Consider the following 24,756-nt stretch of genomic DNA (forward strand, 5'->3'; position numbering starts at 1 on the left):
GACTTTCTGCCGGAACTTAATAACGACGTACGGTAGTTTTGGTTCTTTCACGTAGAAACGTAAATTTAAACCACCAGTGCCCATAAACTCGAGATAACCTTTTATGTATATTTTAATGTTAATTTCCACTAACATTTTGTTTTAACGTTACTCTTTTAAAATACATAATTTCGTTTTAAAAAACGAAAAATAGCAAACCAGATGGCGCAAAGCATTCTGGGACACGTAGATTGGTAAACGTAACCTTCTTTTAAATTATTTGAAGTCGCCCAAATTGAATAAGTATTTGCTTTTCGTCAATATTGTCTCTACTAGTCGTGACGTATTGAGTTTGGGAAACGTCTTCCAAATTTGCCCTCTGGGTAAAAATAGTACTTGCACAGATGACTTCCCGTCGTCGCCCGTTCTGGAGTTAAGACTATACTTTCAGGGATCATTTCTATAGTTCTTAACTTGAGAAATGCTTTTCTAAAGTGATTGGTCTCGCCAACTACGATGATGAGGAACGATACTCCTTCCTGAGCGTGAAGCTGGCATAGAATAATGAATTCATTCATAAGTTCTATGACATTGATGAACGTTCACTGCTTCTTTGGGAGCATTGAGGGATGGAGTATGTTCAGAGTAGTTCGCTATAATGTACAGGTTAAGGTCAATTTTGTATCTGCGGTGAAATTACCATTTGGATTAATATCAAATACACAATACTCATCCTTTGTCCCTCTCGTGACTACAATCTCGATTTTGCACGAAAAGTGAGTGAATACTAAGTGTGTCTACATGTCATGGGCGGGGATTGTCTCAATCAGTGTTGCTTACCAGCTATCAAATATTATATTGGATAATCAACATCTATTTTGGAAGATAACTTGTACAACGGTCGGCACAAAATTGGAAATACGCGAAGCACACATCCCATAGCCATCAGTACTTTGACCTAAGAGGGGCGTCATATAAAAACCGACACGATGACGGTTTGGTTTTCCCAGTTTTTTTACCTGCAAGGCGAAAAATAACAAGAAAGTAAAAGAAACTAGCTTCAATGTCTCGTGAGACATTGAAAGATTGTTACACAAATGTGGTTCGCTAACTTCCTTGGAGACATTATTGGCGCAAAGGATTGTGGGTACATTCAACGTGCTTCACGAAAGCTTTATTTGCGCAGGATTTTTTTTAAAGAATTCCAACACGGTAGGACAAGCTTCACTGCAATATTATTGATTGGGCACTATGAGGAAATCTTAGCTCAGATCAACCAATCAGTGGACAGACAAAACGTCGACATCATTCCAAGCTTGCATACAGGCCGAGGGTGGTGAACCTGGAATCTGATTGGTCAAAAAATAAAATAAAAACAGTTTCACATGGCACCTCTCACATATTACGAAATTGTTTGTCGTGTCGTGTTTATTTCAGGTGATTACAATTACTATTATATTCTATGAAACAGATATAAATCCATGATGGGTAATTTTCGCCTCCCTTGGATGTTTGTCATTGGCTGCTTGGGACTGACGTTTCTCGCGAAACGGAATTTCGCGGGTTTACCCACAATCCTTTGTACCATGTTTCCGATTAAGTCGTAAACCACGACACCATCACGTTAATATTTTTATACTAACTCGATGTGATGTGAGTATAGCAATATACATATCACGGGTTAGCATTTGCATTGGAAAAATAAAGGTGACACATTTTGAGTGTGAGACCGTCGTGTAAAATGGTATGTCTGGCAATGGTATCACCGGTTTCGCTTGCAAGGCGTCAGTTCACTCTTGTTTCTCTTCAGATCGTATAAATCTTTCGCCTTTTACTAAAGATTTCCGTGGGGAGGAACAACAAGAGTCTATCTCAATTTTTTGATGCCCTGCGAAAGCGGGGCTTCTCAAGTTTGTCAAAAGCAACAACAGTATCCGATCTGAGTTATTGGTACCTGACTGTGAAAGCTGTGTCATTCTCCACACACATGGGCGTTCCGCTTTGTGCTCGATTATTTCTCTTTGTGCAGGCAGTTTTCAACAGAAATAAGTTTGAACGACACAAAAAGGCTTTGAATATTCGTGTTCATTTCCATTTAAAGTTACCGGTATTTAAAATTTTATTTACAATCCCATGATCAGCTAAGCTGACTTCAAATTTGGATCCAGTTACTATCAAATGAGTTGACTCGGCCGTGTGGAGGATTGGCTGGATGTTCACTGCATGACCCACAATCATTTGTTTTCTCTAATTTGTCGAAAACAATCATAGTATCCGAGTTAAATTATCGATGCCTGACTTTGAGAGCCGTGGCATTCTCGAAACATATCGGGGCTCCATACATGCTTTGTGATCGAATATTTCACTTTGTGCAGGCAGTTTTCAACAGGAGTAAGTATAAACTAGACACAAATGGATTAGAATTTTCGTGTTCTTACCATTTTAATATTATTTAAATTTTATTTACAATCTCATGATTAGCTAAACTGACTTCAAATTTGGATACAGTTATTACCAAGTGAGTTGACTCGGCCGTGTGGGGGATTGGTTGGATGTTCACTGCATGACCCACAATCATGTGCATCCTAAAAAGTTTCCTGTGTAGATGTAAACCGTACATCAACACTTTTGTTTCCACTGACGAATCGACGATGTGATGAAAGTATAGCAATGTATATATCACAGGGTACCATTTGCAGTGCAATGATCAAGGTGACACATTTGAGTGTGAAACCGTTCCTGTAAGATGGTATGGCTCACAATGGTATCGCCCGTCGAGCCGGTAGGTTGATAGTTCGCTCTTGTTTCTCTTCAAATCGTATAAATCTTTCGCCTTTTACTAAAGATTTCCGTGGGGAGGATCAACAAGAGTCTATCTCAATTTTTTTGATGCCCTGCGAAAGCGGGGCTTCTCAAGTTTGTCAAAAGCAACAACAGTATCCGATCTAAGTTATTGGTACCTGACTGTGAAAACTGTGTCATTCTCCACACACATGGGCGTTCCGCTTTGTGCTCGATTATTTCTCTTTGTGCAGGCAGTTTTCAACAGAAATAAGTTTGAACGACACAAAAAGGCTTTGAATATTCGTGTTTATTTCCATTTAAAGTTATTTAAAATTTGATTTACAATCCGATCTAAGTTATTGGTACCTGACTGTGAAAACTGTGTCATTCTCCACACACATGGGCGTTCCGCTTTGTGCTCGATTATTTCTCTTTGTGCAGGCAGTTTTCAACAGAAATAAGTTTGAACGACACAAAAAGGCTTTGAATATTCGTGTTCATTTCCATTTAAAGTTACCGGTATTTAAAATTTTATTTACAATCCCATGATCAGCTAAGCTGACCTCAAATTTGGATCCAGTTACTATCAAATGAGTTGACTCGGCCGTGTGGAGGATTGGCTGGATGTTCACTGCATGACCCACAATCATTTGTTTTCTCTAATTTGTCGAAAACAATCATAGTATCCGATTTAAATTATCGATGCCTGACTTTGAGAGCCGTGGCATTCTCGAAACATATCGGGGCTCCATACATGCTTTGTGATCGAATATTTTACTTTGTGCAGGCAGTTTTCAACAGGAGTAAGTATAAACTAGACACAAATGGATTAGAATTTTCGTGTTCTTACCATTTTAATATTATTTAAATTTTATTTACAATCCCATGATTAGCTAAACTGACTTCAAATTTGGATCCAGTTACTACCAAGTGAGTTCACTCGGCCGTGTGGGGCATTGGTTGGATGTTCACTGCATGACCCACAATCATGTGCATCCTAAAAAGTTTCCTATGTAGATGTAAACCGTACATCAACACTTTTGTTTCTACTGACGAATCGACGATGTGATGAAAGTATAGCAATGTATATATCACAGGGTACCATTTGCAGTGCAATGATCAAGGTGACACATTTGAGTGTGAAACCGTTCCTGTAAGATGGTCTGGCTCACAATGGTATCGCCCGTCGAGCCGGCAGGTTGATAGTTCGCTCTTGTTTCTCTTCAGATCGTATAAATCTTTCGCCTTTTACTAAAGATTTCCGTGGGGAGGAACAACAAGAGTCTATCTCAATTTTTGATGTCCTGCGGAAGCGGGGCTTCTCTGTTTCGTCGAAAGCAATCATAGTATCCGATTTAAATTATCGATACCTGACTTTGAGAGCCCTGTCATTTTCGAAAGATATCGGGGCTCCATACGTTTTTCGTGATCGAATATTTCACTTTGTGCAGGCAGTTTTCAACATGAATAAGTATAAACTAGACACAAATGGCTTAGAATTTTCGTGTTGTTACCATTTTAATATTATTTAAATTTTATTTACAATCCCATGATTAGCTAAACTGACTTCAAACTTGGATCCAGTTACTACCAAGTGAGTTGACTCGGCCGTGTGGGGCATTGGTTGGATGTTCACTGCATGACCCACAATCATGTGCATCCTAAAAAGTTTCCTATGTAGATGTAAACCGTACATCAACACTTTTGTTTCTACTGACGAATCGACGATGTGATGAAAGTATAGCAATGTATATATCACAGGGTACCATTTGCAGTGCAATGATCAAGGTGACACATTTGAGTGTGAAACCGTTCCTGTAAGATGGTCTGGCTCACAATGGTATCGCCCGTCGAGCCGGCAGGTTGATAGTTCGCTCTTGTTTCTCTTCAGATCGTATAAATCTTTCGCCTTTTACTAAAGATTTCCGTGGGGAGGAACAACAAGAGTTTATCTCAATTTTTTGATGCCCTGCGAAAGCGGGGCTTCTCAAGTTTGTCAAAAGCAACAACAGTATCCGATCTAAGTTATTGGTACCTGACTGTGAAAACTGTGTCATTCTCCACACACATGGGCATTCCGCTTTGTGCTCGATTATTTCTCTTTGTGCAGGCAGTTTTCAACAGAAATAAGTTTGAACGACACAAAAAGGCTTTGAATATTCGTGTTCATTTCCATTTAAAGTTACCGGTATTTAAAATTTTATTTACAATCCCATGATCAGCTAAGCTGACTTCAAATTTGGATCCAGTTACTATCAAATGAGTTGACTCGGCCGTGTGGAGGATTGGCTGGATGTTCACTGCATGACCCACAATCATTTGTTTTCTCTAATTTGTCGAAAACAATCATAGTATCCGATTTAAATTATAGATGCCTGACTTTGAGAGCCGTGGCATTCTCGAAACATATCGGGGCTCCATACATGCTTTGTGATCGAATATTTTACTTTGTGCAGGCAGTTTTCAACAGGAGTAAGTATAAACTAGACACAAATGGCTTAGAATTTTCGTGTTGTTACCATTTTAATATTATTTAAATTTTATTTACAATCCCATGATTAGCTAAACTGACTTCAAACTTGGATCCAGTTACTACCAAGTGAGTTGACTCGGCCGTGTGGGGGATTGGTTGGATGTTCACTGCATGACCCACAATCATGTGCATCCTAAAAAGTTTCCTATGTAGATGTAAACCGTACATCAACACTTTTGTTTCTACTGACGAATCGACGATGTGATGAAAGTATAGCAATGTATATATCACAGAGTACCATTTGCAGTGCAATGATCAAGGTGACACATTTGAGTGTGAAACCGTTCCTGTAAGATGGTATGGCTCGCAATGGTATCGCCCGTCCAGTCGGTAGGTTGCTAGTTCGCTCTTGTTTCTCTTCAAATCGTATAAATCTTTCGCCTTTTACTAAAGATTTCCGTGGGGAGGAACAACAAGAGTCTATCTCAATTTTTGATGTCCTGCGGAAGCGGGGCTTCTCAAGTTTGTCAAAAGCAACAACAGTATCCGATCTAAGTTATTGGTACCTGACTGTGAAAACTGTGTCATTCTCCACACACATGGGCGTTCCGCTTTGTGCTCGATTATTTCTCTTTGTGCAGGCAGTTTTCAACAGAAATAATTTTGAACGACACAAAAAGGCTTTGAATATTCGTGTTCATTTCCATTTAAAGTTACCGGTATTTAAAATTTTATTTACAATCCCATGATCAGCTAAGCTGACTTCAAATTTGGATCCAGTTACTATCAAATGAGTTGACTCGGCCGTGTGGAGGATTGGCTGGATGTTCACTGCATGACCCACAATCATTTGTTTTCTCTAATTTGTCGAAAACAATCATAGTATCCGAGTTAAATTATAGATGCCTGACTTTGAGAGCCGTGGCATTCTCGAAACATATCGGGGCTCCATACGTTTTTCGTGATCGAATATTTCACTTTGTGCAGGCAGTTTTCAACAGGAGTAAGTATAAACTAGACACAAATGGATTAGAATTTTCGTGTTCTTACCATTTTAATATTATTTAAATTTTATTTACAATCTCATGATTAGCTAAACTGACTTCAAATTTGGATACAGTTATTACCAAGTGAGTTGACTCGGCCGTGTGGGGGATTGGTTGGATGTTCACTGCATGACCCACAATCATGTGCATCCTAAAAAGTTTCCTGTGTAGATGTAAACCGTACATCAACACTTTTGTTTCTACTGACGAATCGACGATGTGATGAAAGTATAGCAATGTATATATCACAGGGTACCATTTGCAGTGCAATGATCAAGGTGACACATTTGAGTGTGAAACCGTTCCTGTAAGATGGTATGGCTCACAATGGTATCGCCCGTCGAGCCGGTAGGTTGATAGTTCGCTCTTGTTTCTCTTCAAATCGTATAAATCTTTCGCCTTTTACTAAAGATTTCCGTGGGGAGGATCAACAAGAGTCTATCTCAATTTTTTTGATGCCCTGCGAAAGCGGGGCTTCTCAAGTTTGTCAAAAGCAACAACAGTATCCGATCTAAGTTATTGGTACCTGACTGTGAAAACTGTGTCATTCTCCACACACATGGGCGTTCCGCTTTGTGCTCGATTATTTCTCTTTGTGCAGGCAGTTTTCAACAGAAATAAGTTTGAACGACACAAAAAGGCTTTGAATATTCGTGTTTATTTCCATTTAAAGTTATTTAAAATTTGATTTACAATCCGATCTAAGTTATTGGTACCTGACTGTGAAAACTGTGTCATTCTCCACACACATGGGCGTTCCGCTTTGTGCTCGATTATTTCTCTTTGTGCAGGCAGTTTTCAACAGAAATAAGTTTGAACGACACAAAAAGGCTTTGAATATTCGTGTTCATTTCCATTTAAAGTTACCGGTATTTAAAATTTTATTTACAATCCCATGATCAGCTAAGCTGACCTCAAATTTGGATCCAGTTACTATCAAATGAGTTGACTCGGCCGTGTGGAGGATTGGCTGGATGTTCACTGCATGACCCACAATCATTTGTTTTCTCTAATTTGTCGAAAACAATCATAGTATCCGATTTAAATTATCGATGCCTGACTTTGAGAGCCGTGGCATTCTCGAAACATATCGGGGCTCCATACATGCTTTGTGATCGAATATTTTACTTTGTGCAGGCAGTTTTCAACAGGAGTAAGTATAAACTAGACACAAATGGATTAGAATTTTCGTGTTCTTACCATTTTAATATTATTTAAATTTTATTTACAATCCCATGATTAGCTAAACTGACTTCAAATTTGGATCCAGTTACTACCAAGTGAGTTGACTCGGCCGTGTGGGGCATTGGTTGGATGTTCACTGCATGACCCACAATCATGTGCATCCTAAAAAGTTTCCTATGTAGATGTAAACCGTACATCAACACTTTTGTTTCTACTGACGAATCGACGATGTGATGAAAGTATAGCAATGTATATATCACAGGGTACCATTTGCAGTGCAATGATCAAGGTGACACATTTGAGTGTGAAACCGTTCCTGTAAGATGGTCTGGCTCACAATGGTATCGCCCGTCGAGCCGGCAGGTTGATAGTTCGCTCTTGTTTCTCTTCAGATCGTATAAATCTTTCGCCTTTTACTAAAGATTTCCGTGGGGAGGAACAACAAGAGTTTATCTCAATTTTTTGATGCTCTGCGAAAGCGGGGCTTCTCAAGTTTGTCAAAAGCAACAACAGTATCCGATCTAAGTTATTGGTACCTGACTGTGAAAACTGTGTCATTCTCCACACACATGGGCATTCCGCTTTGTGCTCGATTATTTCTCTTTGTGCAGGCAGTTTTCAACAGAAATAAGTTTGAACGACACAAAAAGGCTTTGAATATTCGTGTTCATTTCCATTTAAAGTTACCGGTATTTAAAATTTTATTTACAATCCCATGATCAGCTAAGCTGACTTCAAATTTGGATCCAGTTACTATCAAATGAGTTGACTCGGCCGTGTGGAGGATTGGCTGGATGTTCACTGCATGACCCACAATCATTTGTTTTCTCTAATTTGTCGAAAACAATCATAGTATCCGATTTAAATTATAGATGCCTGACTTTGAGAGCCGTGGCATTCTCGAAACATATCGGGGCTCCATACATGCTTTGTGATCGAATATTTTACTTTGTGCAGGCAGTTTTCAACAGGAGTAAGTATAAACTAGACACAAATGGATTAGAATTTTCGTGTTCTTACCATTTTAATATTATTTAAATTTTATTTACAATCCCATGATTAGCTAAACTGACTTCAAATTTGGATCCAGTTACTACCAAGTGAGTTGACTCGGCCGTGTGGGGCATTGGTTGGATGTTCACTGCATGACCCACAATCATGTGCATCCTAAAAAGTTTCCTATGTACTTTTGTTTCTACTGACGAATCGACGATGTGATGAAAGTATAGCAATGTATATATCACAGGGTACCATTTGCAGTGCAATGATCAAGGTGACACATTTGAGTGTGAAACCGTTCCTGTAAGATGGTCTGGCTCACAATGGTATCGCCCGTCGAGCCGGCAGGTTGATAGTTCGCTCTTGTTTCTCTTCAGATCGTATAAATCTTTCGCCTTTTACTAAAGATTTCCGTGGGGAGGAACAACAAGAGTCTATCTCAATTTTTGATGTCCTGCGGAAGCGGGGCTTCTCTGATTCGTCGAAAGCAATCATAGTATCCGATTTAAATTATCGATACCTGACTTTGAGAGCCCTGTCATTTTCGAAAGATATCGGGGCTCCATACGTTTTTCGTGATCGAATATTTCACTTTGTGCAGGCAGTTTTCAACATGAATAAGTATAAACTAGACACAAATGGCTTAGAATTTTCGTGTTGTTACCATTTTAATATTATTTAAATTTTATTTACAATCCCATGATTAGCTAAACTGACTTCAAACTTGGATCCAGTTACTACCAAGTGAGTTGACTCGGCCGTGTGGGGGATTGGTTGGATGTTCACTGCATGACCCACAATCATGTGCATCCTAAAAAGTTTCCTATGTAGATGTAAACCGTACATCAACACTTTTGTTTCTACTGACGAATCGACGATGTGATGAAAGTATAGCAATGTATATATCACAGGGTACCATTTGCAGTGCAATGATCAAGGTGACACATTTGAGTGTGAAACCGTTCCTGTAAGATGGTATGGCTCGCAATGGTATCGCCCGTCCAGTCGGTAGGTTGCTAGTTCGCTCTTGTTTCTCTTCAAATCGTATAAATCTTTCGCCTTTTACTAAAGATTTCCGTGGGGAGGAACAACAAGAGTCTATCTCAATTTTTGATGTCCTGCGGAAGCGGGGCTTCTCTGATTTGTCGAAAGCAATCATAGTATCCGATTTAAATTATCGATACCTGACTTTGAGAGCCCTGTCATTTTCGAAAGATATCGGGGCTCCATACGTTTTTCGTGATCGAATATTTCACTTTGTGCAGGCAGTTTTCAACATGAATAAGTATAAACTAGACACAAATGGCTTAGAATTTTCGTGTTGTTACCATTTTAATATTATTTAAATTTTATTTACAATCCCATGATTAGCTAAACTGACTTCAAACTTGGATCCAGTTACTACCAAGTGAGTTGACTCGGCCGTGTGGGGCATTGGTTGGATGTTCACTGCATGACCCACAATCATGTGCATCCTAAAAAGTTTCCTATGTAGATGTAAACCGTACATCAACACTTTTGTTTCTACTGACGAATCGACGATGTGATGAAAGTATAGCAATGTATATATCACAGGGTACCATTTGCAGTGCAATGATCAAGGTGACACATTTGAGTGTGAAACCGTTCCTGTAAGATGGTCTGGCTCACAATGGTATCGCCCGTCGAGCCGGCAGGTTGATAGTTCGCTCTTGTTTCTCTTCAGATCGTATAAATCTTTCGCCTTTTACTAAAGATTTCCGTGGGGAGGAACAACAAGAGTCTATCTCAATTTTTTGATGCCCTGCGAAAGCGGGGCTTCTCAAGTTTGTCAAAAGCAACAACAGTATCCGATCTAAGTTATTGGTACCTGACTGTGAAAACTGTGTCATTCTCCACACACATGGGCGTTCCGCTTTGTGCTCGATTATTTCTCTTTGTGCAGGCAGTTTTCAACAGAAATAATTTTGAACGACACAAAAAGGCTTTGAATATTCGTGTTCATTTCCATTTAAAGTTACCGGTATTTAAAATTTTATTTACAATCCCATGATCAGCTAAGCTGACTTCAAATTTGGATCCAGTTACTATCAAATGAGTTGACTCGGCCGTGTGGAGGATTGGCTGGATGTTCACTGCATGACCCACAATCATTTGTTTTCTCTAATTTGTCGAAAACAATCATAGTATCCGATTTAAATTATAGATGCCTGACTTTGAGAGCCGTGGCATTCTCGAAACATATCGGGGCTCCATACGTTTTTCGTGATCGAATATTTCACTTTGTGCAGGCAGTTTTCAACAGGAGTAAGTATAAACTAGACACAAATGGATTAGAATTTTCGTGTTCTTACCATTTTAATATTATTTAAATTTTATTTACAATCTCATGATTAGCTAAACTGACTTCAAATTTGGATACAGTTATTACCAAGTGAGTTGACTCGGCCGTGTGGGGGATTGGTTGGATGTTCACTGCATGACCCACAATCATGTGCATCCTAAAAAGTTTCCTGTGTAGATGTAAACCGTACATCAACACTTTTGTTTCTACTGACGAATCGACGATGTGATGAAAGTATAGCAATGTATATATCACAGGGTACCATTTGCAGTGCAATGATCAAGGTGACACATTTGAGTGTGAAACCGTTCCTGTAAGATGGTATGGCTCGCAATGGTATCGCCCGTCCAGCCGGTAGGTTGCTAGTTCGTTCTTGTTTCTCTTCAAATCGTATAAATCTTTCGCCTTTTACTAAAGATTTCCGTGGGGAGGAACAACAAGAGTCTATCTCAATTTTTGATGTCCTGCGGAAGCGGGGCTTCTCTGATTCGTCGAAAGCAATCATAGTATCCGATTTAAATTATCGATACCTGACTTTGAGAGCCCTGTCATTTTCGAAAGATATCGGGGCTCCATACGTTTTTCGTGATCGAATATTTCACTTTGTGCAGGCAGTTTTCAACATGAATAAGTATAAACTAGACACAAATGGCTTAGAATTTTCGTGTTGTTACCATTTTAATATTATTTAAATTTTATTTACAATCCCATGATTAGCTAAACTGACTTCAAACTTGGATCCAGTTACTACCAAGTGAGTTGACTCGGCCGTGTGGGGGATTGGTTGGATGTTCACTGCATGACCCACAATCATGTGCATCCTAAAAAGTTTCCTATGTAGATGTAAACCGTACATCAACACTTTTGTTTCTACTGACGAATCGACGATGTGATGAAAGTATAGCAATGTATATATCACAGGGTACCATTTGCAGTGCAATGATCAAGGTGACACATTTGAGTGTGAAACCGTTCCTGTAAGATGGTCTGGCTCACAATGGTATCGCCCGTCGAGCCGGCAGGTTGATAGTTCGCTCTTGTTTCTCTTCAGATCGTATAAATCTTTCGCCTTTTACTAAAGATTTCCGTGGGGAGGAACAACAAGAGTCTATCTCAATTTTTTGATGCCCTGCGAAAGCGGGGCTTCTCAAGTTTGTCAAAAGCAACAACAGTATCCGATCTAAGTTATTGGTACCTGACTGTGAAAACTGTGTCATTCTCCACACACATGGGCGTTCCGCTTTGTGCTCGATTATTTCTCTTTGTGCAGGCAGTTTTCAACAGAAATAATTTTGAACGACACAAAAAGGCTTTGAATATTCGTGTTCATTTCCATTTAAAGTTACCGGTATTTAAAATTTTATTTACAATCCCATGATCAGCTAAGCTGACTTCAAATTTGGATCCAGTTACTATCAAATGAGTTGACTCGGCCGTGTGGAGGATTGGCTGGATGTTCACTGCATGACCCACAATCATTTGTTTTCTCTAATTTGTCGAAAACAATCATAGTATCCGATTTAAATTATAGATGCCTGACTTTGAGAGCCGTGGCATTCTCGAAACATATCGGGGCTCCATACGTTTTTCGTGATCGAATATTTCACTTTGTGCAGGCAGTTTTCAACAGGAGTAAGTATAAACTAGACACAAATGGATTAGAATTTTCGTGTTCTTACCATTTTAATATTATTTAAATTTTATTTACAATCTCATGATTAGCTAAACTGACTTCAAATTTGGATACAGTTATTACCAAGTGAGTTGACTCGGCCGTGTGGGGGATTGGTTGGATGTTCACTGCATGACCCACAATCATGTGCATCCTAAAAAGTTTCCTGTGTAGATGTAAACCGTACATCAACACTTTTGTTTCTACTGACGAATCGACGATGTGATGAAAGTATAGCAATGTATATATCACAGGGTACCATTTGCAGTGCAATGATCAAGGTGACACATTTGAGTGTGAAACCGTTCCTGTAAGATGGTATGGCTCGCAATGGTATCGCCCGTCCAGCCGGTAGGTTGCTAGTTCGTTCTTGTTTCTCTTCAAATCGTATAAATCTTTCGCCTTTTACTAAAGATTTCCGTGGGGAGGAACAACAAGAGTCTATCTCAATTTTTGATGTCCTGCGGAAGCGGGGCTTCTCTGATTCGTCGAAAGCAATCATAGTATCCGATTTAAATTATCGATAACTGACTTTGAGAGCCCTGTCATTTTCGAAAGATATCGGGGCTCCATACGTTTTTCGTGATCGAATATTTCACTTTGTGCAGGCAGTTTTCAACATGAATAAGTATAAACTAGACACAAATGGCTTAGAATTTTCGTGTTGTTACCATTTTAATATTATTTAAATTTTATTTACAATCCCATGATTAGCTAAACTGACTTCAAACTTGGATCCAGTTACTACCAAGTGAGTTGACTCGGCCGTGTGGGGGATTGGTTGGATGTTCACTGCATGACCCACAATCATGTGCATCCTAAAAAGTTTCCTATGTAGATGTAAACCGTACATCAACACTTTTGTTTCTACTGACGAATCGACGATGTGATGAAAGTATAGCAATGTATATATCACAGGGTACCATTTGCAGTGCAATGATCAAGGTGACACATTTGAGTGTGAAACCGTTCCTGTAAGATGGTATGGCTCGCAATGGTATCGCCCGTCCAGTCGGTAGGTTGCTAGTTCGCTCTTGTTTCTCTTCAAATCGTATAAATCTTTCGCCTTTTACTAAAGATTTCCGTGGGGAGGAACAACAAGAGTCTATCTCAATTTTTGATGTCCTGCGGAAGCGGGGCTTCTCTGATTTGTCGAAAGCAATCATAGTATCCGATTTAAATTATCGATACCTGACTTTGAGAGCCCTGTCATTTTCGAAAGATATCGGGGCTCCATACGTTTTTCGTGATCGAATATTTCACTTTGTGCAGGCAGTTTTCAACATGAATAAGTATAAACTAGACACAAATGGCTAAGAATTTTCGTGTTGTTACCATTTTAATATTATTTAAATTTTATTTACAATCCCATGATTAGCTAAACTGACTTCAAACTTGGATCCAGTTACTACCAAGTGAGTTGACTCGGCCGTGTGGGGCATTGGTTGGATGTTCACTGCATGACCCACAATCATGTGCATCCTAAAAAGTTTCCTATGTAGATGTAAACCGTACATCAACACTTTTGTTTCTACTGACGAATCGACGATGTGATGAAAGTATAGCAATGTATATATCACAGGGTACCATTTGCAGTGCAATGATCAAGGTGACACATTTGAGTGTGAAACCGTTCCTGTAAGATGGTCTGGCTCACAATGGTATCGCCCGTCGAGCCGGCAGGTTGATAGTTCGCTCTTGTTTCTCTTCAGATCGTATAAATCTTTCGCCTTTTACTAAAGATTTCCGTGGGGAGGAACAACAAGAGTCTATCTCAATTTTTTGATGCCCTGCGAAAGCGGGGCTTCTCAAGTTTGTCAAAAGCAACAACAGTATCCGATCTAAGTTATTGGTACCTGACTGTGAAAACTGTGTCATTCTCCACACACATGGGCGTTCCGCTTTGTGCTCGATTATTTCTCTTTGTGCAGGCAGTTTTCAACAGAAATAAGTTTGAACGACACAAAAAGGCTTTGAATATTCGTGTTCATTTCCATTTAAAGTTACCGGTATTTAAAATTTTATTTACAATCCCATGATCAGCTAAGCTGACTTCAAATTTGGATCCAGTTACTATCAAATGAGTTGACTCGGCCGTGTGGAGGATTGGCTGGATGTTCACTGCATGACCCACAATCATTTGTTTTCTCTAATTTGTCGAAAACAATCATAGTATCCGATTTAAATTATAGATGCCTGACTTTGAGAGCCGTGGCATTCTCGAAACATATCGGGGCTCCATACGTTTTTCGTGATCGAATATTTCACTTTGTGCAGGCAGTTTTCAACAGGAGTAAGTATAAACTAGACACAAATGGATTAGAATTTTCGTGTTCTTACCATTTTAATATTATTTAAATTTTATTTACAATCTCATGATTAGCTAAACTGACTTCAAATTTGGATACAGTTATTACCAAGTGAGTTGACTCGGCCGTGTGGGGGATTGGTTGGATGTTCACTGCATGACCCACAATCATGTGCATCCTAAAAAGTTTCCTGTGTAGATGTAAACCGTACATCAACACTTTTGTTTCTACTGACGAATCGACGATGTGATGAAAGTATAGCAATGTATATATCACAGGGTACCATTTGCAGTGCAATGATCAAGGTGACACATTTGAGTGTGAAACCGTTCCTGTAAGATGGTATGGCTCGCAATGGTATCGCCCGTCCAGCCGGTAGGTTGCTAGTTCGTTCTTGTTTCTCTTCAAATCGTATAAATCTTTCGCCTTTTACTAAAGATTTCCGTGGGGAGGAACAACAAGAGTCTATCTCAATTTTTGATGTCCTGCGGAAGCGGGGCTTCTCTGATTCGTCGAAAGCAATCATAGTATCCGATTTAAATTATCGATACCTGACTTTGAGAGCCCTGTCATTTTCGAAAGATATCGGAGCTCCATACGTTTTTCGTGATCGAATATTTCACTTTGTGCAGGCAGTTTTCAACATGAATAAGTATAAACTAGACACAAATGGCTTAGAATTTTCGTGTTGTTACCATTTTAATATTATTTAAATTTTATTTACAATCCCATGATTAGCTAAACTGACTTCAAACTTGGATCCAGTTACTACCAAGTGAGTTGACTCGGCCGTGTGGGGGATTGGTTGGATGTTCACTGCATGACCCACAATCATGTGCATCCTAAAAAGTTTCCTATGTAGATGTAAACCGTACATCAACACTTTTGTTTCTACTGACGAATCGACGATGTGATGAAAGTATAGCAATGTATATATCACAGGGTACCATTTGCAGTGCAATGATCAAGGTGACACATTTGAGTGTGAAACCGTTCCTGTAAGATGGTATGGCTCGCAATGGTATCGCCCGTCCAGTCGGTAGGTTGCTAGTTCGCTCTTGTTTCTCTTCAAATCGTATAAATCTTTCGCCTTTTACTAAAGATTTCCGTGGGGAGGAACAACAAGAGTCTATCTCAATTTTTGATGTCCTGCGGAAGCGGGGCTTCTCTGATTTGTCGAAAGCAATCATAGTATCCGATTTAAATTATCGATACCTGACTTTGAGAGCCCTGTCATTTTCGAAAGATATCGGGGCTCCATACGTTTTTCGTGATCGAATATTTCACTTTGTGCAGGCAGTTTTCAACATGAATAAGTATAAACTAGACACAAATGGCTTAGAATTTTCGTGTTGTTACCATTTTAATATTATTTAAATTTTATTTACAATCCCATGATTAGCTAAACTGACTTCAAACTTGGATCCAGTTACTACCAAGTGAGTTGACTCGGCCGTGTGGGGGATTGGTTGGATGTTCACTGCATGACCCACAATCATGTGCATCCTAAAAAGTTTCCTATGTAGATGTAAACCGTACATCAACACTTTTGTTTCTACTGACGAATCGACGATGTGATGAAAGTATAGCAATGTATATATCACAGGGTACCATTTGCAGTGCAATGATCAAGGTGACACATTTGAGTGTGAAACCGTTCCTGTAAGATGGTCTGGCTCACAATGGTATCGCCCGTCGAGCCGGCAGGTTGATAGTTCGCTGTTGTTTCTCTTCAGATCGTATAAATCTTTCGCCTTTTACTAAAGATTTCCGTGGGGAGGAACAACAAGAGTCTATCTCAATTTTTTGATGCCCTGCGAAAGCGGGGCTTCTCAAGTTTGTCAAAAACAACAACAGTATCCGATCTAAGTTACTGGGACCTGACTGTGAAAACTGGGTCATTCTCCACACACATGGGCGTTCCGCTTTGTGCTCGATTATTTCTCTTTGTGCAGGCAGTTTTCAACAGAAATAAATTTGAACGACACAAAAAGGCTTTGAATATTCGTGTTTATTTCCATTTAAAGTTATTTAAAATTTTATTTACAATCCCATGATCAGCTAAGCTGACTTCAAATTTGGATCCAGTTACTGTCAAATGAGTTGACTCGGCCGTGTGGAGGATTGGCTGGATGTTCACTGCATGACCCACAATCATTTGTTTTCTCTAATTTGTCGAAAACAATCATAGTATCCGATTTAAATTATCGATACCTGACTTTGAGAGCCCTGTCATTTTCGAAAGATATCGGGGCTCCATACGTTTTTCGTGATCGAATATTTCACTTTGTGCAGGCAGTTTTCAACAGGAATAAGTATAAACTAGACACAAATGGCTTAGAATTTTCGTGTTGTTACCATTTTAATATTATTTAAATTTTATTTACAATCCCATGATTAGCTAAACTGACTTCAAATTTGGATCCAGTTACTACGAAGTGAGTTGACTCGGCCGTGTGGGGCATTGGTTGGATGTTCACTGCATGACCCACAATCATGTGCATCCTAAAAAGTTTCCTATGTAGATGTAAACCGCACATCAACACTTTTGTTTCTACTGACGAATCGACGATGTGATGAAAGTATAGCAATGTATATATCACAGGGTACCATTTGCAGTGCAATGATCAAGGTGACACATTTGAGTGTGAAACCGTTCCTGTAAGATGGTCTGGCTCACAATGGTATCGCCCGTCGAGCCGGCAGGTTGATAGTTCGCTCTTGTTTCTCTTCAGATCGTATAAATCTTTCGCCTTTTACTAAAGATTTCCGTGGGGAGGAACAACAAGAGTTTATCTCAATTTTTTGATGCCCTGCGAAAGCGGGGCTTCTCAAGTTTGTCAAAAGCAACAACAGTATCCGATCTAAGTTATTGGTACCTGACTGTGAAAACTGTGTCATTCTCCACACACATGGGCATTCCGCTTTGTGCTCGATTATTTCTCTTTGTGCAGGCAGTTTTCAACAGAAATAAGTTTGAACGACACAAAAAGGCTTTGAATATTCGTGTTCATTTCCATTTAAAGTTACCGGTATTTAAAATTTTATTTACAATCCCATGATCAGCTAAGCTGACTTCAAATTTGGATCCAGTTACTATCAAATGAGTTGACTCGGCCGTGTGGAGGATTGGCTGGATGTTCACTGCATGACCCACAATCATTTGTTTTCTCTAATTTGTCGAAAACAATCATAGTATCCGATTTAAATTATCGATGCCTGACTTTGAGAGCCGTGGCATTCTCGAAACATATCGGGGCTCCATACATGCTTTGTGATCGAATATTTCACTTTGTGCAGGCAGTTTTCAACAGGAGTAAGTATAAACTAGACACAAATGGATTAGAATTTTCGTGTTCTTACCATTTTAATATTATTTAAATTTTATTTACAATCTCATGATTAGCTAAACTGACTTCAAATTTGGATACAGTTATTACCAAGTGAGTTGACTCGGCCGTGTGGGGGATTGGTTGGATGTTCACTGCATGACCCACAATCATGTGCATCCTAAAAAGTTTCCTGTGTAGATGTAAACCGTACATCAACACTTTTGTTTCTACTGACGAATCGACGATGTGATGAAAGTATAGCAATGTATATATCACAGGGTACCATTTGCAGTGCAATGATCAAGGTGACACATTTGAGTGTGAAACCGTTCCTGTAAGATGGTATGGCTCGCAATGGTATCGCCCGTCCAGCCGGTAGGTTGCTAGTTCGCTCTTGTTTCTCTTCAAATCGTATAAATCTTTCGCCTTTTACTAAAGATTTCCGTGGGGAGGAACAACAAGAGTCTATCTCAATTTTTGATGTCCTGCGGAAGCGGGGCTTCTCTGATTCGTCGAAAGCAATCATAGTATCCGATTTAAATTATCGATACCTGACTTTGAGAGCCCTGTCATTTTCGAAAGATATCGGGGCTCCATACGTTTTTCGTGATCGAATATTTCACTTTGTGCAGGCAGTTTTCAACATGAATAAGTATAAACTAGACACAAATGGCTTAGAATTTTCGTGTTGTTACCATTTTAATATTATTTAAATTTTATTTACAATCCCATGATTAGCTAAACTGACTTCAAACTTGGATCCAGTTACTACCAAGTGAGTTGACTCGGCCGTGTGGGGGATTGGTTGGATGTTCACTGCATGACCCACAATCATGTGCATCCTAAAAAGTTTCCTATGTAGATGTAAACCGTACATCAACACTTTTGTTTCTACTGACGAATCGACGATGTGATGAAAGTATAGCAATGTATATATCACAGGGTACCATTTGCAGTGCAATGATCAAGGTGACACATTTGAGTGTGAAACCGTTCCTGTAAGATGGTCTGGCTCACAATGGTATCGCCCGTCGAGCCGGCAGGTTGATAGTTCGCTCTTGTTTCTCTTCAGATCGTATAAATCTTTCGCCTTTTACTAAAGATTTCCGTGGGGAGGAACAACAAGAGTCTATCTCAATTTTTTGATGCCCTGCGAAAGCGGGGCTTCTCAAGTTTGTCAAAAGCAACAACAGTATCCGATCTAAGTTATTGGTACCTGACTGTGAAAACTGTGTCATTCTCCACACACATGGGCGTTCCGCTTTGTGCTCGATTATTTCTCTTTGTGCAGGCAGTTTTCAACAGAAATAAGTTTGAACGACACAAAAAGGCTTTGAATATTCGTGTTCATTTCCATTTAAAGTTACCGGTATTTAAAATTTTATTTACAATCCCATGATCAGCTAAGCTGACTTCAAATTTGGATCCAGTTACTATCAAATGAGTTGACTCGGCCGTGTGGAGGATTGGCTGGATGTTCACTGCATGACCCACAATCATTTGTTTTCTCTAATTTGTCGAAAACAATCATAGTATCCGATTTAAATTATAGATGCCTGACTTTGAGAGCCGTGGCATTCTCGAAACATATCGGGGCTCCATACATGCTTTGTGATCGAATATTTCACTTTGTGCAGGCAGTTTTCAACAGGAGTAAGTATAAACTAGACACAAATGGATTAGAATTTTCGTGTTCTTACCATTTTAATATTATTTAAATTTTATTTACAATCTCATGATTAGCTAAACTGACTTCAAATTTGGATACAGTTATTACCAAGTGAGTTGACTCGGCCGTGTGGGGGATTGGTTGGATGTTCACTGCATGACCCACAATCATGTGCATCCTAAAAAGTTTCCTGTGTAGATGTAAACCGTACATCAACACTTTTGTTTCTACTGACGAATCGACGATGTGATGAAAGTATAGCAATGTATATATCACAGGGTACCATTTGCAGTGCAATGATCAAGGTGACACATTTGAGTGTGAAACCGTTCCTGTAAGATGGTATGGCTCGCAATGGTATCGCCCGTCCAGCCGGTAGGTTGCTAGTTCGCTCTTGTTTCTCTTCAAATCGTATAAATCTTTCGCCTTTTACTAAAGATTTCCGTGGGGAGGAACAACAAGAGTCTATCTCAATTTTGATGTCCTGCGGAAGCGGGGCTTCTCTGATTTGTCGAAAGCAATCATAGTATCCGATTTAAATTATCGATACCTGACTTTGAGAGCCCTGTCATTTTCGAAAGATATCGGGGCTCCATACGTTTTTCGTGATCGAATATTTCACTTTGTGCAGGCAGTTTTCAACATGAATAAGTATAAACTAGACACAAATGGCTTAGAATTTTCGTGTTGTTACCATTTTAATATTATTTAAATTTTATTTACAATCCCATGATTAGCTAAACTGACTTCAAACTTGGATCCAGTTACTACCAAGTGAGTTGACTCGGCCGTGTGGGGGATTGGTTGGATGTTCACTGCATGACCCACAATCATGTGCATCCTAAAAAGTTTCCTATGTAGATGTAAACCGTACATCAACACTTTTGTTTCTACTGACGAATCGACGATGTGATGAAAGTATAGCAATGTATATATCACAGGGTACCATTTGCAGTGCAATGATCAAGGTGACACATTTGAGTGTGAAACCGTTCCTGTAAGATGGTATGGCTCGCAATGGTATCGCCCGTCCAGTCGGTAGGTTGCTAGTTCGCTCTTGTTTCTCTTCAAATCGTATAAATCTTTCACCTTTTACTAAAGATTTCCGTGGGGAGGAACAACAAGAGTCTATCTCAATTTTTGATGTCCTGCGGAAGCGGGGTTCTCTGATTTGTCGAAAGCAACCATAGTATCCGATTTAAATTATCGATACCTGACTTTGAGAGCCCTGTCATTTTCGAAAGATATCGGGGCTCCATACGTTTTTCGTGATCGAATATTTCACTTTGTGCAGGCAGTTTTCAACAGAAAGAAATTTGAACGACACAAAAAGGCAGTGAATATTCGTGTTTATTTCCATTTAAAGTTATTTAAAATTTTATTTACAATCCCATGATCAGCTAAGCTGACTTCAAATTTGGATCCAGTTACTGTCAAATGAGTTGACTCGGCCGTGTGGAGGATTGGCTGGATGTTCACTGCATGACCCACAATCATGTGCATCCTAAAACGTTTCCTATGAAGATGTAAACCATACAACACTTTTATTTCTACTGACGATGTGATGAAAGTATAGCAATGTATATATCACGGGGTACCATTTGCAGTGCAATGATAAAGGTGACACATTTGAGTGTGAAACCGTCCCTGTAAGATGGTATGGCTCACAATGGTATCGCCCGTCGAGCTGGTAGGTTGATAGTTCGCTCTTGTTTCTCTTCAGATCGTATACATTTTTCGCCTTTTACTAAAGATTTCCGTGGGGAGGAACAACAAGAGTTTATCTTAATTTTTTGATGCTCCGTCTAAGCGTGGCTTCCTTACTTCGTCAAAATAAATGTCATATCCCGCTCTAAACGTTCCGGAATAGACAAAGAAATGTCTCTTATCATCAATATGATGAATGTGATGAATAACCTTAAACTGACGTTTCACTTCCGACGGGAGGAGGGATTTGCGATTGGCTCCTGATTGAAGGCAATAGGCATGCATAAAAATGATCCAGTCAATGTAGTTTTCAACAGGAAAAAGTATGAACTGGACCCAAGCAGATGTTGGATATTCGTGTTCTCCCCCATTTTAAAATTGATTTTATTTTATTTTTTACAATCTCACGATCAGATCAACTCACATCACTGGCATCGGCGTGGAAGACTCCGTTATCTACCTCCTCCACTCAGTGCTGTCACACTTGGAGAAGGCTGGGAGCACTGTGAGAATCATGTTCTTTGATTTCTCCAGTGCCTTCAACACCATCCAGCCCAATTTGTTGGGAGGCAAACTGCAGAACGCCGGAGTGGACCACCATCTCACAGCATGGATCATAGACTACCTCACAAATCGGCCCCAGTACGTGAGATTGCAGAGCTGTGAGTCGGACCGGCTTCTCTGCAGCACTGGAGCGCCGCAGGGGACTGTTCTGGCTCCATTCCTGTTCATCCTCTACACCTCGGACTTCAGACACGTCCCTCCAAACTGCCACCTTCAGAAGTTCTCCGATGACTCTGCGATTGTTGGCCTCATTACAGAAGGGGACGATCGGGAGTACAGGGGACTGACAAAGGACTTTGTGGACTGGTGCCAGCAGAATCTCCTCCAGATCAACCCTAGGAAAACTAAGGAGTTGGTTGTGGATTTCTGCAGGAAAAAGTCCTCACCAGCACCGATGAACATCCAGGGTATGGACATAGAGAGGGTGACCTCCTACAAGTAGCTTGGTGTTCTTCTGAACGACAAACTGGACTGGTCTACAAACACGGACACCCTGACTCTTCCTACTCAGGAAACTGAGGTCTTTTGGGGTTCAGGGGTCACTCCTTAAGACGTTCTATAACTCGGTGGTGGCCTCGGCCATCCATTATGGCATTGTCTGCTGGTCAGGCAGCATCTCGGCCCGGGACAGAAAGAGACTGGAGCGACTGGTCAGGAAGGCCAGTTCTGTCCTGGGTTGCTCCCTTGACACTCTGGAGGAGGTGGGCAACAGAAGGATGCTAGCTAAGCTAAAAGCTATGATGGCCAGTCCCTCCCACGCCCTCCAGCCCGCCCTGACAGCACTTGGTAGCTCCTTCAGCCAGAGACTGTTACACCCGCGCTGCAAGAAGGAGAGATACCGACGCTCGTTCCTACCGACTGCTGTCAGGCTGATGAATAAAAAATAACAATCATAATAATAATAATAATTAAATGATGTGAAGGTAAATTGTAAATAGTACTGTGATTTATCCATTTTGTGTTCATATTGCATTTAATTGAAAGATGTTTGTTGTTTTTTTCTCTTTCTTCTTTCTACATACATTCTTGCTGCTGGAGGCTGTAAATTTCCCCAGTGTGGGACGAATAAAGGATATCTTATCTTATCAAATTAGGACCTAGTAATTACCAAATGAAGTGACTCGGCCGAGTGGAGGATTGGATTCGTGTTTGCTGCTTTACCCACAATCATACACCCTCACATGTGTGATCATGTCAGGGTATCATTTGCAGTGGAATGATAAATGTGACACATGTGAATGTAAGACCGTCCCTGTAAGATAGTATGGCTGGCAATGGTATCGCCCGTTTAGCCAGTATGATGACAGTTGTTTCTCTTTAAGTCGTATAAATCTTTTGCCTTTTATTAAAGATTTCCGTGGGGAGGAACAACAAGAGTCTATCTCAAATTTTGATGCTCTGCGAAAGCGGGTCTGCCTAATCTGGTCAAGTTAAACACGCTTCTCTAAGTTAAAACCCATCGATGATATCCTGATCTTGACACTCGTACGTAAACTACACACTCTCCTGTTTTCTACCCCAAAGAAATGATCTTCAATGGTTTATAGACAGTTCTGGGGGCCGCCTAAATCGGTCCGTCGTCACAGGCTTTACATTCTCCCTCTCGGGGGTATGTTTTCAAAATGTGATTAAAATTTCAAAGTTGTGTTTTAACTCTTTCAGGGACAGCGGTTGCTACAGCAGACAGTTTATCGGGTGACAGTGTGCATGAAATGGTTAAACTAGGTTCTCACTAATTCGGAACCCTAATTAGTTTTAAACCAAGTTAAACAGACTGGCCTGCAAATGACAGAACACCCCTGCTTACTATATATCATGGTGAATCAAATGTGCTGCCATGCCTAATTTTGAGACACATGCAGGAAATTACATAACATACATCGCGTGGTCGTACACTCGCCTGACTTGTGTGCAGACAGTGTGGGATTGGTTCCCACTTCGTGACGGCGTGGATGTGTGTGTGAATGGTCATTGTCTTGGTACGTGCCCTCTGACTGACGTGCGACCAGTCAAGGGTGTTGTTGGGATAGGCTCCAGAGTGATTGCCTGGCTGGTGAATATTTTTTTCAAATTTACGTAAAACTATCAGAACGCCTCATGGCCCGAGGGGCGAATGACAAGGATGCTGCATAGACACAGATCTATCTATCTCTTTATCTACACACATAGAAACATACAGTAGAGGTCTCTCTTAGCCAATGGGATGCTCGGTAATAGACATTAACGAGATCAGCTAGAAGTATGTTACATCAGGAAACTCTGAGCTGCGATTAGCGGCCCATATTGTGTTTTTACCTTTCGGATCTTGAAATTTCTTTCGTAACAAGAGGCAATTTTTTTTTTTCCCCTGTTGAGGCGTTACGTAACTTGAAAATTTAGTATGAAGAGACGTTCGTAAGTAGAGGTACCACTGTGCTTTTTCTCATCGAACTTAGCAAGACCACACATTTAAGAAATGCATTTCTCAAGTCAAGAATTGCGGCCCGGTAGTCCAGTGGTTAGCACGTCGGCTTCACAGTGCAGAGGTACCGGGTTCGATTCCAGCTCCCTGTGTGGAGTTTGCATGTTCTCCCCGGGCCTGCGTGGGTTTTCTCCGGGTGCTCCGGTTTCCTCCCACATTCCAAAAACATGCGTGGCAGGCTGATTGAACACTCTAAATTGTCCCTAGGTGTGAGTGTGAGTGTGAATGGTTGTTCGTTTCTGTGTGCCCTGCG

The 24,756-nt window shown here is 40.2% G+C and overlaps 1 protein-coding gene and 26 non-coding genes across 30 annotated transcripts in view; all 27 read left to right on the forward strand.

Annotated features, from left to right (window-relative positions):
- Positions 1 to 24,756, forward strand: part of LOC127605853 (fizzy-related protein homolog) — a 106,097-nt gene that overhangs the window by 33,516 nt on the left and 47,825 nt on the right. The window lies entirely within an intron of this gene.
- LOC127606603 (small nucleolar RNA U3) lies at positions 415 to 629 on the forward strand. The gene has a single exon (XR_007963901.1). It is a non-coding gene; the product is annotated as a small nucleolar RNA U3 (small nucleolar RNA).
- Positions 1,770 to 1,883, forward strand: LOC127606610 (U5 spliceosomal RNA). The gene has a single exon (XR_007963906.1). It is a non-coding gene; the product is annotated as a U5 spliceosomal RNA (small nuclear RNA).
- Positions 2,775 to 2,889, forward strand: LOC127606622 (U5 spliceosomal RNA). Its single transcript, XR_007963918.1, has one exon. It is a non-coding gene; the product is annotated as a U5 spliceosomal RNA (small nuclear RNA).
- Positions 3,971 to 4,082, forward strand: LOC127606634 (U5 spliceosomal RNA). The gene has a single exon (XR_007963929.1). It is a non-coding gene; the product is annotated as a U5 spliceosomal RNA (small nuclear RNA).
- LOC127606613 (U5 spliceosomal RNA) lies at positions 4,635 to 4,748 on the forward strand. Its single transcript, XR_007963909.1, has one exon. It is a non-coding gene; the product is annotated as a U5 spliceosomal RNA (small nuclear RNA).
- On the forward strand, positions 5,640 to 5,751 carry LOC127606629 (U5 spliceosomal RNA). Its single transcript, XR_007963924.1, has one exon. It is a non-coding gene; the product is annotated as a U5 spliceosomal RNA (small nuclear RNA).
- On the forward strand, positions 6,644 to 6,758 carry LOC127606624 (U5 spliceosomal RNA). The gene has a single exon (XR_007963919.1). It is a non-coding gene; the product is annotated as a U5 spliceosomal RNA (small nuclear RNA).
- On the forward strand, positions 7,840 to 7,953 carry LOC127606620 (U5 spliceosomal RNA). Its single transcript, XR_007963916.1, has one exon. It is a non-coding gene; the product is annotated as a U5 spliceosomal RNA (small nuclear RNA).
- On the forward strand, positions 8,824 to 8,935 carry LOC127606635 (U5 spliceosomal RNA). The gene has a single exon (XR_007963930.1). It is a non-coding gene; the product is annotated as a U5 spliceosomal RNA (small nuclear RNA).
- Positions 9,488 to 9,599, forward strand: LOC127606630 (U5 spliceosomal RNA). Its single transcript, XR_007963925.1, has one exon. It is a non-coding gene; the product is annotated as a U5 spliceosomal RNA (small nuclear RNA).
- Positions 10,152 to 10,265, forward strand: LOC127606616 (U5 spliceosomal RNA). Its single transcript, XR_007963912.1, has one exon. It is a non-coding gene; the product is annotated as a U5 spliceosomal RNA (small nuclear RNA).
- On the forward strand, positions 11,159 to 11,269 carry LOC127606636 (U5 spliceosomal RNA). Its single transcript, XR_007963931.1, has one exon. It is a non-coding gene; the product is annotated as a U5 spliceosomal RNA (small nuclear RNA).
- LOC127606617 (U5 spliceosomal RNA) lies at positions 11,821 to 11,934 on the forward strand. Its single transcript, XR_007963913.1, has one exon. It is a non-coding gene; the product is annotated as a U5 spliceosomal RNA (small nuclear RNA).
- On the forward strand, positions 12,828 to 12,938 carry LOC127606637 (U5 spliceosomal RNA). The gene has a single exon (XR_007963932.1). It is a non-coding gene; the product is annotated as a U5 spliceosomal RNA (small nuclear RNA).
- On the forward strand, positions 13,490 to 13,601 carry LOC127606631 (U5 spliceosomal RNA). Its single transcript, XR_007963926.1, has one exon. It is a non-coding gene; the product is annotated as a U5 spliceosomal RNA (small nuclear RNA).
- Positions 14,154 to 14,267, forward strand: LOC127606618 (U5 spliceosomal RNA). Its single transcript, XR_007963914.1, has one exon. It is a non-coding gene; the product is annotated as a U5 spliceosomal RNA (small nuclear RNA).
- LOC127606638 (U5 spliceosomal RNA) lies at positions 15,161 to 15,271 on the forward strand. The gene has a single exon (XR_007963933.1). It is a non-coding gene; the product is annotated as a U5 spliceosomal RNA (small nuclear RNA).
- Positions 15,823 to 15,934, forward strand: LOC127606632 (U5 spliceosomal RNA). The gene has a single exon (XR_007963927.1). It is a non-coding gene; the product is annotated as a U5 spliceosomal RNA (small nuclear RNA).
- Positions 16,487 to 16,600, forward strand: LOC127606627 (U5 spliceosomal RNA). Its single transcript, XR_007963922.1, has one exon. It is a non-coding gene; the product is annotated as a U5 spliceosomal RNA (small nuclear RNA).
- LOC127606614 (U5 spliceosomal RNA) lies at positions 17,486 to 17,599 on the forward strand. The gene has a single exon (XR_007963910.1). It is a non-coding gene; the product is annotated as a U5 spliceosomal RNA (small nuclear RNA).
- LOC127606633 (U5 spliceosomal RNA) lies at positions 18,491 to 18,602 on the forward strand. Its single transcript, XR_007963928.1, has one exon. It is a non-coding gene; the product is annotated as a U5 spliceosomal RNA (small nuclear RNA).
- LOC127606619 (U5 spliceosomal RNA) lies at positions 19,155 to 19,268 on the forward strand. The gene has a single exon (XR_007963915.1). It is a non-coding gene; the product is annotated as a U5 spliceosomal RNA (small nuclear RNA).
- Positions 20,160 to 20,271, forward strand: LOC127606643 (U5 spliceosomal RNA). Its single transcript, XR_007963937.1, has one exon. It is a non-coding gene; the product is annotated as a U5 spliceosomal RNA (small nuclear RNA).
- LOC127606642 (U5 spliceosomal RNA) lies at positions 20,823 to 20,934 on the forward strand. The gene has a single exon (XR_007963936.1). It is a non-coding gene; the product is annotated as a U5 spliceosomal RNA (small nuclear RNA).
- LOC127606641 (U5 spliceosomal RNA) lies at positions 21,476 to 21,588 on the forward strand. Its single transcript, XR_007963935.1, has one exon. It is a non-coding gene; the product is annotated as a U5 spliceosomal RNA (small nuclear RNA).
- On the forward strand, positions 23,346 to 23,456 carry LOC127606644 (U5 spliceosomal RNA). Its single transcript, XR_007963938.1, has one exon. It is a non-coding gene; the product is annotated as a U5 spliceosomal RNA (small nuclear RNA).

This window comes from Hippocampus zosterae, chromosome 8, assembly GCF_025434085.1.
Source record: "Hippocampus zosterae strain Florida chromosome 8, ASM2543408v3, whole genome shotgun sequence".
Classification (NCBI taxonomy): Eukaryota; Metazoa; Chordata; class Actinopteri; order Syngnathiformes; family Syngnathidae; genus Hippocampus; species Hippocampus zosterae.